We start from the raw sequence: 15,992 nt of genomic DNA, 5'->3' as shown, positions 1-15,992 counted from the left end.
CCAAGGGAGACTTTAGTGCATTCACTAATTCATATCTCAGCTAGCAGAAAATTATATACCTTTTACTCATCTCCTTCACAAGGATATAGTTTTTAAATGGGACAGTCAGTGTCAGATGGCCTTTGATCTTCTCAAGAATTACCTAATGAATCCACCTATTTTGGTGCTTACACACAAACCTTTATTTCTCTATATCTCTCTAAAAAACAAATCAATAGGAGCCCTCTTGACATAAGAAAATGGTTAAGGGAAGGAAAGAGCTATCTACTACATCAGTCACACCCTCGTCAATTATGAGCTAAATTACACCTTCATTGAAAAATCTTGTTTGGTAGTAGTTTTTTCTTCACAAAAGTTATGTCACTATCTTCTAGCACACAAAGTTAAGCTCATATTTGAAATTGACCTTCTCAAATATCTTCTCAGCAAAACAATATTAATAGATAGATTGGCCAAATGTGTGATAATCTTGAGTGAGTTTGACATCAAGTACATTGATAGAAAAGCTATAATAGGACAAAGTCATTGTAGATCAATTGGTAGATGCACCCATAGAGAGTTCAAACCCTATCCTAGTAGACTTTCTAGATATGCACATCCTCCAGATAGAACTAGTCACATGGAATTTATACTTTAGTGGTTCATACACACATCATGGTTCAAGTGTCAACATATTGTTCATCACACCTCTAGGTGTCACCATCCCCAAGTCCTACTGATTACTCTTCCCATGTGCAAAGAATATGGTGCAATGTAAAGCATTATTTTTGGGTCCCAAGTTAGCTTTGGAATAGAAGTTAACAACACTTGAAGTCTATGGGGATTCTTAACTGGTCATCAATCAAGTTACAGACATGTATCAAACCAAAGATGAGAAATTGTTACCTTACAAGCATATAGTTGATACACTTAAGGCATGCTTTGTTCACATTACTTTTGAAAAAATTCCCAAAGAAAATAATAGGGAAATGGATGTCATGGCTACCCTGGCCTCCTTGTTTGAGCTAACAGATCAACAGGAGTGATATGAGTTCTTAGTAGAGGAGGTGGTTCAACCCACTATTAAAAATTTGTTCAGTGCTCTCCTTGGGATTCATGAAAAGGGCTTAACTACCTCCTATGTATTATAAGTTGAGTGGTTGTATCAAGCATTGACAAATTTTGTGCAATGAAAACCCCACTCTAACAAGTGGTATCAAAGCTTGGTCACAGCTTTGAATCCTCAAACACTCGGGTAACATTGAAGGGGATATTGTTAGGAATTTGTTCAGCATTCTTGTTGGGATTTGTGACAAGGGATTAACCACCTCTTGTGTACTATGAGTTTACTAGTTGTATCGAGCTTTGACTGATCGGTCTTTTTGTGCAATGACAACCTTACTCTAATACCCATGTTTACTTAACCTAAATCCCACATTATTTTCCACTTAAACACCCTAACCTCCCCTTGGTATAACTCCATTAGCACATATCTCCATTATAAAAATATCCCTTCTGACCTCTCATGAAACCAAAAACTTAACTTCATTTGACAGACCTCGTGTTACACTTTGATGACTAATATATTATATATGAAAGGTCTCGATGAAACTTTATTTAGATGTCTAGAAAAGGTTGAATATAGGGTTTCTCTACAAGAAGTCCATGTAGGTATCTCTGGGTCACATTCCAGTGGGTTCATATTAGTAATGAAATTTTTTTAAATGGGCTATTTTTGACCAACCATGGAAAATGATTCTATTGACTATGTAAAAACTTGTAAAAAGTATCAAATCCTTGGAAACCTTATTCATGCACCAACATAATAACTCAATCCATTGACCACACTATGGCCTTTCTATTAGTGGGGTTTTGATTTGATTGGTGCAATCCACCCACCTTCCTTTGGTAGACATAAATAGATTATTACAACAACTGAATATTTTACCAAATGGGTTGAAGAAACACCACTCATAGACTCCCCCTACAAACAAATATCCTCATTCATCCTTAACCATATCATTTTTTGGTTTGACAAACCTCATGCCATCTTAATGAACAATGCCTTGTATTTCAGAAATTTGATGAGTTGTGTAAAAAGTTTCACATCATCCATCATTCATCGTCCATTTACTATCCCCAAGGCAACAACCAAGTAGAGGCCACCAATAAAAACATCATAAAAATCCTTAAGAGAATCATCAATGATATTGGTAGAGATTAGCATTTACAGCTAAACCCTACTTTATGGGCCTATAGGACAAGTGTTCAAATGCCTACGGGTGTCACTCCTTTCTCTTTGGTCTACAGAAATGAAGTTATTCTCCTCTTAGAGGTTGAAATACCATCTTTGAGAGTCACCATTCATGACATCCTATTAGATGAATAATATAGAGTGGTCTGTTTAAAACAGTTGGAATTCTTAGGAGAACATCAACGCACAATGCACAAACATTTCAAAATGTATTAGAATAGGTTGTCTAGACACTACAACAAAAAGGTCAAACCTTGTGTCTTTCAAATTGGAGAGTTAATCCTTCAGGAAAACCCTACGAATCAGAAAGCCAGGGAAAAGAAAGGAAAATGGGAGCCCAATTGGATTGTTCCTTACATTATAATAGAATCCTTTGGGACTAGTACTTTAAAACTTTTAGATTGTGATGGAGAATAACTAGAAAGACCCATCAATAGCATCCATCTCAATCGGTTCTATGTCTAAAGCTTTGATGAAGCACCTCGTTATTGACAAAATAAAAATCATCAAACAACTAAAAAATCTAAAAAACCATAAAATATTCAAAAAAATAAAATTGGTACAAAAGGAATGAGAAGTGGCACATTTAGTATAAAAGGAGTGAGAGATAACACCTTTGGACTTTCCTAAACAACACAAGTCCTTCAATGTGAAAATACAACAGGACATGGTTAACACAACACTCTCTAAGCCAAATTTTGATTATTTGTAGCCTTTTCATTTCATATCACCACACTACCTAGTACAATTGAGTTAATATTACACATACCCAATTGAGAAACACTTGTGGGTTACATTTCAAAGGTTTCTAGACATTAGAAAAAATACATAGTAGTAGAGACAACAATTAAAAAAGAAAAAAAGGGAAGATAGGCAATTCAGAGGAAACGTGGAGTCCAATTATGTTTAAAGATATCACAGGCATGAATTATAGGAAAATTAGTGCACATCTCAAATATTTGGCACACACCATATTTCCCAACATCCTTTTAGCCTTCATAAAAACTATTTGAAGTCACAAAAATCCTTTTTTCCTCCATTATTCCAAATATAGCTCTCCAAGTTCATGTATAGCCTTCACAACCCACTTTTGGTCTCCTTAAACTCTTTATGTTTTCCACCAAAGACCCTAATTATCTCCATATTCCAACAAATCTCTCTCACATCCTCCTTTTACTACCACCAAATCAAAAAGACATCAAAAATAGTTGAAAAACATAAAAAATCATAAAAAATAGTCAAAAATAACAAAAATAATTAAAACAATAAAAAATAATCAAAAATCATCAAAAACAGTCAAAAAATATAAACAATCATAAAAATAGTCAATTTTTTTGAAAATCATCAAAAATCAAATGATCAATCATAAACATGCCACAAATATTTTCTTCAATTTGACATAATCTATGTTTTTATTTTCTAATGCGATGATCCATTGATTTCATGTCAAGCTGGTGTCTGTCTATAATTGTTGCTTCTTTGAGACAGGTTTGCATACCTCAATTGGTTTTATATGAAATCAATGGTGAGGCCCCCTACATTGAAAAATATTTAAATATTTTATGGAATATTTCTTTCTTTGTTACCTCCAAAAAAGATGATAAAAAAGTGCATCATTTTATTAATAAGCAGCATTGTTATGTCTTGAAACATATCTCAGAGCTTTGGGAAATTTGGCACAACGCGGATCACTGAAGCATTCTGGTGCTAGGGGCACCTAGGTGGGATAAGGAAGACCTAGGAATTACTATGAGGTTTTTAATTGTAGTGGTACTATCCACACCACTAGATCAATAATAGGGCTTAGTTTAGTCCTCAGGTGAGTTTGTGTAGGCTAAGTTGTTCAAAGTTGCTCAAAATTGCTAATTTGGCTATATAGAGCATTTTTGAGTTTTGAAGGCTAGAAAGGTTAACTATGTATTTGAGGGAACATTTAAGGCCTTTTTCATGGTTTTTCATCAAGGAGAACAAGTTTGAGAGTCAGATGTTAAAAATTGCAAAAATTGTCAATGTTGTCATTGATAACTTTTCATGCATAGAGAAACTTTTTAGTTAGAGATTTTCAACTATCTAAAACAATTGGGAGAACTCATGGGAATCCTTTATAAGGCTATTCTCAACATGTCCAAGGTGTTGGAGAAAATTACTTTTGTCACTGTACGAACTAAGCAAGCAATATTCTAATAGCAGTTTATAGTTTTGAGTGTTCTTGGCATGTGTAGGGATTAGATTCAAGAATTTGTATATTGTAAGTGTTAGGAGTATATTTTTTAAGGATATTTATATAGTTTTTTTTTTTTTTTTTGGAAGGTTTTGTGGGCTTGAATTAAATATTTTGGTTTTCACCAATCTCTTGTCCTAAACCAAGCTAGTTGCACAAATGAAGTCATAGGACTATTTCTTACTGTAGGTACAATCTAGTCTCTTGGTATTTTGAACTTGAATCCATGTACATTTTGAATAGTGGATATGGGGCCTTGGAATGCTAAAGAGTACTATTGTAGTGATGCCCTAAGCAAGTCATAGCAACTTGGTTAGGGATCACAATCTATTATAGAGCTGATAAGAGTGGTTGAACATATGGATACTTCAGCCTAAGCATGGGAGGTGTTGAAGGAGTGACTAGTGAAGCCCCAATTTAGATGGAAGCCTTTAGAATGGGGTTGTGAAGAGCAGCATCTTCTTTATTGTTGATAGACAATAAGACCCTCAAAACCCTTGATTTTAGGCTTAAATTGTGCCCATACAGTACAAACAATTTGGAAATCCTAGACTCCCAATATTTGTAAGGTCTTTAAAAAGGGTACTCAGAACGGTGGTTAGTTTGGCCCCTTGTTAAAGATTTTTGAAAATTATCTTGTTTTAGTGCATTTGGAGGGCTAATTCTTGTAGCCTTTTTACTAACCTTTTAATGCATTTTTTCTTGTAGGTTGGAACTCAATTAGGGTTTTAGTATTGATCTTGATTGTGGATCTTGAGGGAAGTCTAAAGAGCTCCTAGGAGTCCAACCATCCTTTTGGGAGTCATTTGCAAGCTTGGGGTTTCCTATGTGGTTGGAGAGTTGGTAATCAAATGTGTTCTACCTAATTGATGTAAACCAATTGAATGGTTAGGATCTAGTGTTTAGAATGCTAAGGAGCCTAGGGTGGATAGAAGCCCTAGTTTGGTCAAGTATATGACCTAAGGAGACCTTGAGAGAGATTAGGGAAGAAGAAAGATTGGTTATTCACATCACATTCTTTCCTTTGTCTCTCTTACAACAATACCAAATATGTTTGCTAGCCTTATTTATATTGTTGAGACCATGATTGATCCAACACCCTTCAACAAATATATCAATGCTATCCTAAAAGTTTGTTTCATGGCTCATCTTTACAAATTTAGGGACATGTTGGTAATCCAGACACCATTTGGATTACCATAGATATCCATCGTACTCTTTCATCACCACTCAACAGTGGCATAGAATAAGCATACATTTAAGAGATCACAACGGCCTTCCACACTCTTTTTCAAGGCCTCTTTAGCACCTTTTTAGGCCCAAACACCTTTTTCAAGGCCCTATTTCACCTTTTTAGGCCCAAATGCCTTTTCAAGGCCCCTTTAGTGCCTTTTTAGGCCCAAATGCCTTTTTCAAGGCCCCGTCAGTGCCTTTTGGGGCCACACGCCTTTTCCAAGGTCCCTTTAGTGCCTTTTTATGTCCAAATGCCTTTTTAGGATCCCATCGCACCTTTTAAGGCCCAAATTCCTTTTTCAGGGCATTGTTTTGCCTTTTTAGACCCAAATGCCTTTTTCAAGGCCCATTTATTGCCTTTTTCAGCCATCAAAGCCTCCTATAGGCCCAAATTCCTTTTTACATGCACCATGACTATCCGTCTCAACACACACCTAGAGAAAAATCCTAACTTTGTCCCTAAGCTTGTTTGTAAAGGTTATCCATATATACAAAATTGTGCTTTACAATTCATGGTTTAGCACTTCCTACTTTTTCTACCTTGCACACTGCTTCTCTCAAAATGTTACACAAGTTTGTACTCATCTTTTCTTGAGAGTCCACATCATGATTTGGTTACCACACATAAGTGAAAGTCAATCTTCCTCTAAATATCCCATAGTTCCCACTTTTATAGATATTGACAACCTTCCAAATATTCCCAAAAATTCCAAAAACATCCAAATATTCCCAAAATTCCAAAAAAAATCCAAATATTTCAAACAAATACCAAAAACATCCAAAACATATAAAAATAGAAATGACAATGACTATCCAACATTTTCAATCACATGGTTCATTAACATGAGCACTAGTCACCCTTTTTCTTGCCATAAAAATAACACACCTTTTTATTCTATTACGAAAACAACAACAATATTAGATTCAAAACAACATCTGGTAGATCATTTATTCTGGCCTCCCTTAAGGAGGTGGTAGGATAGGATTTTTGGCTAGGGGCATTTCTCCCAAACCAGTCCCAGAAGATGAGGCCCCTAGCATCAATCCCCCTTGCAACCAAACAACATCCAATAGTATCGAGAACCTCCCACTGCATAGTTATACATTCAACAGTTGTGTAAATTATCTATCCCTGAACTAGGACACCCATCACTCCTCATAGGGAATTGATTGATAATAAATCCCCATATAATAGATGACTTGCTAATGTACTTTCATAGCTTGTTACATATCTATGAACACATTATCCATCAGCTTATTTATACCCAACACAGTGATCGCTCATTGAGCCACATTTTGCTTCTATTGCATCTTATCAGTCACCATTCTCTAGCACTCCACATCCACTTTTCCTTCATTCAACTGCTACTACAACTACCTAACCTTTGACTCACTAGCTGCTAACCTTTCTTGCAGCTACAATGACATGGTTTTCATTTTTGCCACCACTTCTCTAAAAGAATCTAACTATGCCTCCAATAACACCTATTCATTTTGCGTAATTTCCAACTTGCTTGTGCCATCCTCAGTGACTTTTGCAACCTTTATGCTCATGCTCACTTGGTCTAGATCCCTACGTCATTTCCCTCTATCTGTAACTATTCCACGCGTAGTTTTGCTTCCAACAACCACACTCGAGCTCATTCCATATTCACCACCACCTGGAGCCATCTCACTTCTATTTGTGCTCCATCCTTATGAGCTTTCTCCATCAACCCCACCAAAAATATGATACTTGTTTCACATTTTCTAACTAGACTCTCTCTGCATCTAACATTTTCTATAAATCCTCCACTTTTCTTGTCACTTGTGCTCTACCCTTTTCCTTTGGCTTTAGCTTCACCACACTTAATCCACCCTTCTCCTCTTTCATTGAATTTTGTCCTAGGAATTCAAGGCTAATCAAATGACTCACTGCACTCATTATGTCACCCAAATTGACATTCTCTGTCACTCATTGAGCTCTTCTGGCAATCTTCTCCAAAGAGTCCATCTCCCCCACCTTCATCATTTCTTCTAACATGCTTTTCATCACCCCAGAAGGACTACTCTCCACTTGCATCATAAAATCATCACCAAGTTCCACCTACAAAGCCTACTAAGCTATGCTCCCTAACAACATCATTAATGTTGACAAAGGAGTTTCTTCCACCTTGACTCTCGAACCCCCAAGTTGTGCTTGCACCAATCCTGCATAACTTGACTCACCCTACTCATGAACTAATGCTTGGAGCTCAGGTTGATACACCAGTTCATGGATGTACACCAAATGCACTTTCTCCTTCATCCTTGCCTCACCCATCCTCCCTAGCTAGCAACACCCTCCTATTGTGACTAATTTGGTGAGCTAGAAATACTTTCAACCACACACTTACTCGGCCTTTCAAACCAAATAAATAGTTTCTCTATCTCCTTCACTGTGTTTCCTTCTATTCCTCATCTATTTATGGTTGTCACTCACCATGAACTAAACTTCCCTAGCCTTGCCATGCATCCACTCTATGCAACTTGTCACACTAGTACCAAGTACACTTACCGCTTTGCTCTTCCATTACAACACCTTGATCCCCACTGACACATATCTTCCAACATAATCACCATGCATCCTAGTGTCAAATTATCGCTGGTACATCCCATAGTTTGTTACCAAAACCCTATAATAGTTTCATCCATAGAGAATTAAACAAACCGTATACTATTATACATAATTTTTGGCACTACTGGTCTGCAAATAATGGTTTTTCTACTATTATGAGATTCTAGTACCTTGATGATGTATTTGAGTAGAGGTACTAGGATGAAGCCATGATTTTTTATTTTCCTTTGTTTTTCACTATTCTACTCTAGTGATCCTTTGATTTCACAAATTATTGATGTCCACTTGTAAGTGTCTCCTCTCATTTCGAAGGTCATGTGTACCAGACCAATTTTGCATGATATCTTTGGTGAGGTTTTTAATCTGACATGTGTCTATTTTTCATATTTGTTTTTTTTTACTATGACAATAAGTTTTGTTCTTAATAGTTGTCATATCCTTCTGTGTTTGGTCATGATTCTTAGTGTCATACAGTATTCATATTACCATAGTTGAGCTAGTGGTGGTTGTACTATGTCACTTTTATTTAGGTGGTCAATGATGAAATTTAATATGTATCTCTTTACCAAATGTGATAGTTAGTTGCATTCATCTAGTTTTCATTTCATCTTGGGTATCTTAAAAAAAAATGATTGACACATAAATCAGGACTACACAAGCAAACCTATACAACATCATTCAAAAAATTGGCAACACACTTTAGGTATGGCTATCAAAAGGAAGACAACAAAATTAACGTCATCACAAGCTTTTAAAGCTCAACTATTATAGACTTTGTCTCATCACAATAATACCACCATGAATCACACTTCATTATCCCATAATATCCATTCCACCTATTGCATTGTGTGACCTTCAAATCTCAAAAAACTCTGATCATTATTTCCTCTTATCATACTTCATTCCCTCATTATGCCACATCCCTCATATCATCCATTGCATTATGTGACCTTGGAATCTCAAACAATTTTAGTCACTATTGCCTCTTACCACACTTATTTTTCTCCCATTATTCATCACATTCTATACATTCACTATTTCACCCTTCTTCCTTGGGCCTTGAAGTTCCTTTGTGGCTTTCAAATCTCAAAATTTGTGTTACATCTCTTCATATCATTTCACCCCTAGTATCATTTTTTAGATATTTCTCATTGCATCCTCATTTCATCCATTACAATTCCTCCTTTACATTTCTTTTTTTATTTGATCTTCATCACATTTCCAACATTAAATCATTGCTCCTTATTTTTATCATTTCCTTTCATTTTTTACTTTCATTTCACTCGACCCATATTCAATCTTTTATCTTTCATTTTTATTCCATTTTGCCATTATCATCATCTCATTTTTCTCTCACTAATACATATTTTCATTACATTTTCCCATTTTAATCATTACCATTTTTAGTTTCATATCCATTATCATTTCATTCTTCCTCACTTATTTATTTTACATCATAAACATCATTTTCAATTTATTTTCATGACATCATCTTATTAAACTATTTTCATTATCATCCATTCCCTTATTCTATTTTTCATGTTATATCATTTCATCACATTTGATTTATACATTTCATTACATCACGTTTCATATATACATTTCATTTCATCACATTACATCAAATTTCATTTATAAATTTCATTACATCACATCTCATTCATACATTTCATTTCCATATTCATTATCCACATATCATGTTCTTACATTTAATTTTCTATATACTACATTAATCATATGCATCTCTACATTACTCATCCACATTACATCAACATCTATGACTATCATATAAATAAACATCACATACATCCATCCATAACATCAGATATATAAACCCATGATACAACAAGTGCACAAGTCCAAACATCAAAAATTCAAATACTCATATATCAAAAACACCAAATCATCCACATCAAAAGTCAAAAAGTCATTATCTTAAATAACACGCATGATAAGCCAATAAAATGAAATACAAAATGATACAAAAATCAACAATTTTCCTCACCACATGCATCATCTGTATGTGTCTAATCTGATGGTTCCTACTCGCTGGGGGCACTCCTCCCATCTTTAGGAGTTTGCTCTGTCACATCTATCATCAGTGTCATAGGAATAACTATGTCCATTTGACTCGTAGTAGCCCCTATTGGAAGCATGGATTTTGATGATATTCCTATGGGGGATTATTGTACTATGATGATATGTTACTTCATGATAGAGTTTGTCATTGATGTCAACATAGCAATTTTTTGTGTTATCTAATAGAAGAACAATAAAAAGATCAAGTTGGTATAGATGGCTAGTTATGTATTCTCACTATCCAAGGTTACATGAGATATTTATGAGTATCCATTAAATGCATTTAATTTTAGATGAAGAAATGATAAGTCTGGAAGAAGTTATGTAAGTTTGGGTGATGTTTGTTCTAAGATAGAGTTTACAAAGGCATGTTTTGGTAAACTTGTTATATCTCTTAGTACAATTGTTATTTTGAGAATCAAGGTTGAAGATATGAAGAAGACATGTTGATGATGATGTGTATAAGTTTTCTTGTCATAATATTATGTGTATAGAAAGACATTCAAGTTGCAAGGTGGAAGATTAATGTTATTGCTAAGTGTAATGTATTCTTAATGTGGTCCTATAATGATTAGTTGAGAAGGTCTAACAGCTAACTTAGGGAATTTTTTAATGGACTCAGTATAAAGGAAGAAAATTTTCATTTATCTCAAAGAGTGAATGAGATATGGATCTAGATTGATAAGAAGTGATTATAAGTATCAGAGAGAGCAAAATGAGAAGTTGAGTAGAGCATAGCAGAAATGAAGGAAACTTCATTGTCGAGCTTTTGTTGAGTGATCCGAAGTTTGATATTTGAATTTGAGCTTCATGACTTGGTCTACAAGGTATGACAATATCTAGTTTGGTTGATAGAAAAAAGGAAAGAAGAAAATAATAGTAAATTTCATGTTTGAGCAGTGAGCTCTTCTTGTAGTTGAAATTGAATGTTTGGGCAGTGGGCTCTTCTTGTATACATTGTAGTAAAACTCCTAACAGGGTTGGAATCTCCTAATAGGAACTCAAAGTTTTCTAATAGGGACTCATATGTACTGAATGTTGTAATAGACTCCTAACAGGGTCCATCCTCTAACAAGGAATATTTATATTAGTACATCATCTTGTGGGCATCATTCCCACCAAGGTTTTCCCTTTGATCAAGGGTTTCCCTAGTTAACATATCTGGTGTAATTATCTATGTGCATCTTATTATGGTTGTTGTTTACTTTGGTTGAATGGTTAAGTTTGTTTAAAGAAGATAAATATTTTAATTGTTGGATAACTGATTCATTCCCCACCCCTCTCAGTTATCTCGGTGGACTATAATTTCTAAAAATTGGTATCAGAGCATCAAGTCCTTGAAGATAAAGTTTAACAACTTTGGGAGATCCATGGTGAGCATCTTTAGGAAAGATAGTCTAAAGTTTCATGAAACAAATTATGATAGATGGAAGGAAAAGATGAAGACAGATCTACTTTGTATAGTTCTAGGATATTGGATCTTGACAAAATTAGTGAAGACAATCATTGTTGAAAAGGATTTGGAAAATTGTACCAAGGATGATAGAGATATTTTTATGTGTGGCATGAGAGCTAGAGAAGCACTATTGAATGCACTTCCTGAAATTGAAGATTTGGAAAGCTTTGGAGACTAGTTTTGAAGGTGATGCAAATTCAAAGAAGTTGAGGCTATGAAGTTGGATTTGTGCATTTCAAGATGTTAAAATGATGGAAGAAATGAATCTATAAGAACATATATAGGCAGGATATCAGAAATTACTGTAGGTATTAAATCTCAAGGAGGAACCAAAGAAGATAATGAGGTTATATGGAACATATTGAAGACTCTAACACCACTGTTTAAGTCAGTAGTTCAAATGATATAGTTATTGATATCTTGTATTTCACAAAGGAGACATTCCTTGGAAGGATTGAAGTAGTTGAGAATGAGCTTAGACAATCCAAAGAATTGATCAGAGCATAGACAACTTTTAGTGCCTTGAATATTTGACCTAGTTTATTAAGGAGCACAATTGCTAGAGGAGATTTTGCTAGTAGTAGTTGATCTGAGGAGGACAAGAAAATTGAAGAAGGAGTATCTCTTCTGGTAAGAAGAGGAAAAGGAGGTAAGAAAATCTTTAAATGATCAAATTTGATGAATATGGTCATTATGCATCTAAATGTCCTAAAAGAGAGAAAAAGTATAAAAGAAATTACAAACCTAGAAAAGATAGAGAGTGTTTGTATGCAAATGAAGAAAATGATTCTGATGAACAAGTAGTAAGTGCTAGTGATGATGAAATTGGATTTGTAGCAATTAAAGAAGAAAGTCCAAAGAAAGTAGCTTTGGTGTCACAAGTTGAAAAGAAATCTAATTGGATAATTGACAGTCGTTGTTCACAATATGACTAATGATATGAACAAATTTGTTGACTTCAAAAGTCAAGATGGAGGCATTGTTAGAGCTAGAAATAATACAGCATGCCAAGTTAAAGGTATTGAATCTATAACTGTTGATGGTAAAACTAATACTAAGGATGTATATTTTTTTATGGTTTGAAGCACAATCTTTTGAGTGTTGGACAACTAGTGGACAAAGATTATCGGTTGTAGTTCATAAAAAAGAAATGCATGATTAGAGACAAAGATAGAAAGGTAATTGGAACAAGAACCAGATCTAGAGGTAATGTATTTTAGTTGAATCCTACTGAAATGACAAGTTTGGTTGCAAAGCTAGATGACAGTTGGCTATGGCATAAGAGATTTTGTCATATAAACTTTGATAGTATTGTGAAGACTAGTTACATGTTTGCAGTTAGAGATTTTCTGAAGATTGTAAAACCTACTAACACAATTTGCAAGGAGTGTGTTTTGGCAAAGCATAATAGGACTTCTTTTCCCTGCAAATAGGTTTACTACTACAAAAAAAATTGGAGATTGTACACACAGATCTCAGTAGTCCTACAAAGACTAAATAATTCTATGGTGAAGGGTATTTTATGATTTTAGTTGATGAATTTTCTAGAATGACGTTGGTTGTATTTCTTAAAGAGCAATCTGAGGCATTTGATAAGTTCAAGATATTCAAGAACAGAGTTGAGAATGAATCTAGTATAAATATTAAATGTTTAAGATTAGGAGAATTTACTTCAAATTAGTTTAACATGTTTTGTGAAGAAAATGGAATCAAAAGACAGTTATCAACTCTAAGAACCCTTGAACAGAATGGCATTACAAAGAGAATGAACAAATTAGTTACAGAAGCAACAAAAAGCTATGTTAGCTGAGAATGATGTATCCAAGATGTTTTGGAGAGAAGTTGTAAATATAGTAGTCTACACTATGAATAGAGTGCAAGTCAAGAAAGACACAAACAAGACCCCTTATGAACTATGGTTTGGTCTCTCAACTACAGTTAAGTATTTTAGAATTTTTGGTAGTAAGTGTTATATCAAAAGATATGATGATATTGGTAAGTTTGATGCTAGAAGTGATGAAGGTATGTTTCTTGGTTATTTATTGAAAAGAAAGGCTTATAGATGCTATAATCTAAGAAGTAAGACCATTATGGAAAGTGTAAATGTAAGAATTGATGAGAAATTAAAGATACAAAGAGATAATAATTGATTACAATTTAGATGATGATTTTGTTACTAAGCCAAGGAATGATGAGGTATTTCTTGAGACTAATAATGATTTGTAAAATGAAGGAGAGCTAAGGTAGGAACAAAGCTTGAAATATTTAATAGAGCCAAGAGTTGAGATAACAACTCCTACTTTGGGAAAGAATAATCACCCATCCAAGAAAATCATCAAAATAAAAGATAAAGGTGTGATGAAAAGAAGCAAAATCAATGAAGAACTATGTTGGATATCTCAAGTTGAACCTAAGAATGTAGATGAAGCATGTAAAGATGATTATTGGAATCAAGCTATGAAAGAGGAATTGGATCTAATAGTAAAGAATGAGACATGGGAATTGGTCCCCAAACCAGCAAACAAAAATGTGATAGGAACTAAAAGGTATTTAGGAACAAGATAAATGAGCAAGGCAAAGTTGTAAGGAAAAAGGAAAGATTGGTATGTAAAGGTTACTCATAGCAAGAAGGAATAGACTATGATGAGACCTATGCTCCCATGGCTAGAATAGAAGCAGTAAGATTATTCTTAGCCTATGCAGCACAAAAAAAATTCAAAGTATATCAGATGGATGTCAAGTCAACATTTCTGAATGGAGAACTTGAAGAAGAAGTGTACGTTTAGTAGCCTCAAGGTTGTCCTTTGACAGATGACAAGGACATAGTATGTAAATTGAAGAAAGAATGGTATGGATTGAAGCAAGCACCAAAAACATGGCATGAAACGTTGGACAGATATTTGTCAAAGCTTGGATATAGAAAAGGCATGGTAGGCAGTAATCTATATTGGAAAGAAATTGATGATGGTTTAATGATTTTGGTAATGTTCATTGATGATGTCATATTTGGAGGAAATATGATGAAAGTGATAAGTTTGTAGAAGAGATGAAGAAAAAATTTGAAATGAGCATGATAGGAGAAATGAAATATTTTCTAGGATTGCAAATTATACAGAATAAAGAAGGAATCTTTATTTCTCAGACTAAGTATCTGAAGGATTTATTAAAAAGGTTTGGTTTGGAAACATGCAAACCCATTAGAACACCTATCCTAACTGAACATAAGTTATCTACAAACGATGAGAGACCTACTATTGAGAAAAATAAGTACATATCTATGATTGGAAGATTGCAATATTTGACTCACACAAGCTCAGATATAGAAAATGTAGTTGGAATTATTGCAAGATTTCAAGCTAATCCTAGAGAAGCACATTATGCAGCAGTCAAAAGGATATTTAGATATCTGAAAGTAACATCAAAGTTCAGATTGTGGTATGAAAAATCTAATGATTTCACTTTATGTGCCTATATAGATGCTAAATAGGTAGGCAGTATGGATGACAGAAAGAGCACCAATGGTGGAGCCTTCTTTCTTGGAGGAAGATTGGTTTCTTGGCTAAGCAAGAAGTAGGATTGTACATCACAAAGTATAGTGAAAGTAGAATATGTTGCAGTAGTAAAAAATTGTAATCAAGTTATTTAGATGAAAAAGATGTTGAAGGATATAAGGATAGAAATTAGTGAACATATTGTCATATATTGTGGCAACACAAGCACAGTAAATATGTCTCAAAATTTAGTGTTGCATTCAAGGACCAAGCACATTTCTATTAAGTATCACATGTTGAGAGAGAAAGTTGGAGAAAAGAAAATAATATTGGAGTATGTGAACACTAAAGAGAAGATTGTAGATATATTCACTAAACCTCTTCCCAGAGAGACTTTTGAGTATTTGTGAGGTATGCTAGGGGTTATGTCCCTTCTTACATCAGAATAGATGATGCAAGAGTGCATCAATCCAGTGTAACAGAGCACCATTGATTGTCTAGACTAAATTCTAATGCTTCTTCTATGCGGGAGTATTTGTAATGGACAGAGTCATCTAGGACTCTTGTTGGATGTTTTTTTGAATAGTTTCTTTGGACACTTGAGCTAGTAAGAATTAGTTGTTGCTGAGTTTGATGGTTGCTAAAACCTTTGACATTGATGTCAATGGGGGAGAAGTTTGGCA

This window comes from Cupressus sempervirens, chromosome 7, assembly GCF_028749045.1.
Source record: "Cupressus sempervirens isolate cs-2001-9-10 chromosome 7, ASM2874904v1, whole genome shotgun sequence".
NCBI classification, from domain to species: Eukaryota; Viridiplantae; Streptophyta; class Pinopsida; order Cupressales; family Cupressaceae; genus Cupressus; species Cupressus sempervirens.
The sequence above is the reverse complement of the archived record's forward strand: the minus strand, read 5'-3'. Positions refer to the sequence as shown.